The sequence below is a fragment of the Colobus angolensis genome, unplaced genomic scaffold, assembly GCF_000951035.1.
Source record: "Colobus angolensis palliatus isolate OR3802 unplaced genomic scaffold, Cang.pa_1.0 Scaffold89, whole genome shotgun sequence".
NCBI lineage: Eukaryota > Metazoa > Chordata > Mammalia > Primates > Cercopithecidae > Colobus > Colobus angolensis.
The window spans coordinates 1,260,239-1,263,331 of NW_012122820.1; the positions used below are offsets into that span (position 1 = coordinate 1,260,239).

Below are 3,093 nucleotides of genomic sequence, written 5' to 3' on the forward strand. Positions count from 1 at the left end.
AGTGATTACAAAAGCATCTTTAAATGTTCTGAAATCAGAAGAAATCTAGAATTGGACATATTTTCATTCCACCAGAAGTGTGTCAAGAGGAGTCAGAAACCTCTTGTGATCTCTGTCACCATTCAAGCCACCTTCCTGGGCACCAGGGCCAGGCGCTGGATGGGACCATGTCAGCAGGGACAGAGGGAGGGATTGGAAGTGCCCCAACATAGACTTGCCAGGACTCAGGAAGTGGTTATTTAGTGGCTTCCTTGAGATTCAGATGAAATGCTTTCCACTGTCATGCCCAACAGGCAAAGTCTGGATTAAATTAATCTTCAGAATTTGTTGAATTAGTGTTTTCTGTGTGTGCGTGTGTGTGTGTTGTTGTTGTTGTTGTTGTTGTTGTTTTAAGATGGAATCTCGCTCTGTGGCCCAGACTGTAGTGTAGTAGCATGATCTTGACTCACTGCAATCTCCGCCTCTCAAGTTCAAGCAATTCTCCTGCCTCAACCTCCTGAGTAGCTGGGACTACAGGCACCCGCCACCACGCTCAGCAAATTTTTTTGTATTTTTAGTAGAGACAGGGTTTTACCATATTGGCCAGGCTGGTCTCAAACTCTTGACCTTGTGATCCACCCACCTCGGCCTCCCAAAGTGCTGGGATTACACAGTCGGGAGCCACCGTACCCAGCTTTTTTTTTTTTTTTTGAGACGCGGTCTTGGTCTCTGCTCACTACGACCTCTGCCTCCTGAGTTCAAGTGATTCTTCTGCCTCTGCCTCCCAAGTAGCTGGGATTACAGGCGCCTGCCATTACGCCTAGCTTTTTTTGAATTTTTAGTAGAAACGGGTTTCGCCATGTTGGCCAGACTGGTCTCGAACTCTTGGCCTCAGGTGATGCACCCGCCTCAGCCTCCCAAAATGCTGGGATTACAAGTGTGAGCCCCCATGCCCAGCCTGTTTTGTGTTTTTGTTTTGAGACAGTCTTGCTCTGTCCGCCAGGCTGGAGTGCAGTGGTGTGATCTCAGTTCACTGCAATCTCCACTTCCCAGGTTCAAGCGATTCTCCTGTCTAAGCCTCCTGAGGAACTGGGATTACAGGCTTGGGACACCACGTCTGGCTAATTTTTTTTTTTTTTTTGGTATTTTTAGTGGAGATGGGATTTCACCATGTTGGCCATGCTGGTCTCCAATTCCTGACCTCAGGTGATTTGCCTGCTTCAGCTTCCCAGAGTGCTGGGATTACAGGGGTTAGCCACTGGGCCCAGCCTGCATTAGTTTTTAAATTGTTACTGTAATTTTTCTAGTGATAGGATTCTAACCTCTATTACCATACTTTTCAGTTTAATTCAAGATATTTTCTCTGGGGCATTTCTAAGGATTCTTAAAGAAACTCAGATCTGATTTCTTATTTTGTTCCCACACTGAAAAACAAAATATGACAGCAGTGCTAAATAAAGCAATTTTGGGGGAGAAATAGTAATAGGGAAGGGTCAAAATTATGTGTTGTTGCACAAAATGTAACTACTAGCAAAATAGAATATTTTATTCACAACCTGAATGCAATACAAATACAACCTTTTCTGTTTGTTTCAGACAAGTTTACATGTATTGGAGACCAGACCAGAAGCCCTTCTGAATTAAGGTAATTTTGATATATTTGATCCTCTTCAGTTTTAGAAAGATAATATATAAATTTCTTCAGCGTTTGTTTTTTTAAATAGCTGGTAGTTTTGTTTGTTTGTTTTTAAAGAGGCAGGGTTTTGCCATGTTGCTCAGACTGGATTCTGACTCCGGGGGTCAAGGGGTTCTCTTAACCTCGGCCTCCTGAGTAGCTGAGGCTGTAGACATATGCCGGCATGCCTGGCCAATACCCTGGTTTTTGTTACAGTTTTTTTCTATCTCTGTTAAGCCAAAGTTGGTTTTCAAAACAATTTGATCCTCAAAAAAACCTTCCATTTAGTGTTGGGCAAGAAGGTTTAGGGTCCCCGGTATGAGGATTTATATTCTGAATGAGAGCGGTACTTCTCTAGCTTTTCTCATTAGAAAGCAGGAGAGCCCTTTTTTCAAATCAAACCTTAGTTGAAATACCAATATATGGCTGGGTGCGGTGGCTCACATCTGTAATCCCAGCACTTTGGGAGGCCAAGTCAGGTGGATCACGAGGTCAGGAGATCGAGACCATCGTGGCTAACACTGTGAAACCCTGTCTCTACTAAAAATATGAAAAATTAGCTGGGCGTGGTGGCAGGCTCCTGTAGTCCCAGCTTCTCGGGAGGCTGAGGCAGGAAAATGACGTGAACCTGGGAGCTTGCAGTGAGCCGAGATCACGCCACTGCACTCTAGCCTGGAGGGGACAGAGCAAGACTCCGTCTCAAAAAAAAAAAAAGGAAGAAATACCAGTATACAATATAGAAAAAAGTAAGGGGGGCCAGGCACGGTGGCTCACGCCTGTAATCCCAGCACTTAGGGAGGCCGAGGCAGGCGGATCACGAAGTCAAGAGATTGAGACCATCCTGGCCAACATGGGGAAACCCTGTCACTAACTAAAAATACAAAAACTAGCCAGGCGTGGTGGCATGCACCTGTAGTCCCAGCTACTTGGGAGGCTGAGGCAGGAGAATCACTTGAACCCAGGAGGTGGAGGTTACAGTTAGCCAAGATCGCGCCACTGCACTCCAGCCTGGCGATGGAGGGAGACTCTATCTCAAAAAAGAAAAAAGAGAAAAAAGTAGGGCAAACACGATTCAGGAAAAAAACAAACAAACAAACAAAAAAACCTTTTTATTTGTATAAAGTGGGAATGATGAAGCCATGTTCGTAGTTAGTGAGTCTGGGTGAGGGTACACAGTTTCTTTTTATTTTTCTTGCAACTCTTTGAAGTTTGAAATAATTTTAAATTAAAAAGCAATATTAAATTGAAAAACAATTAGGGGCTGGAACAATTGGATATTCTTTTTTTTCTTTTGAAACGGACTCTTGCTCTGTTGCCCAGGCTGGAGTGCAGTGGTGCAGTCTCGGCTGTCTGCAGCCTCCTCCTCCCAGGTTCAAGCGATTCTCCTATCTCAGCCTCCCAAGTAGCTGGGATTACAGGCGCTCACCACCACGCCTGGC

At 44.7% G+C, this 3,093-nt stretch overlaps 1 protein-coding gene across 1 annotated transcript in view; it reads left to right on the plus strand.

Moving 5' to 3' along the window:
- Window positions 1–470: 470 nt before the first annotated feature.
- GNB1 (guanine nucleotide binding protein (G protein), beta polypeptide 1) overlaps window positions 471–3,093 on the plus strand; it is a 53,065-nt gene continuing 50,442 nt past the window's right edge. The window contains exons 1-2 of the mRNA XM_011931088.1: window positions 471–516; window positions 1,576–1,624. The gene's annotated coding sequence lies outside the window, so the exon portion shown is untranslated. The remainder of the gene's footprint in view (window positions 517–1,575; window positions 1,625–3,093) is intronic.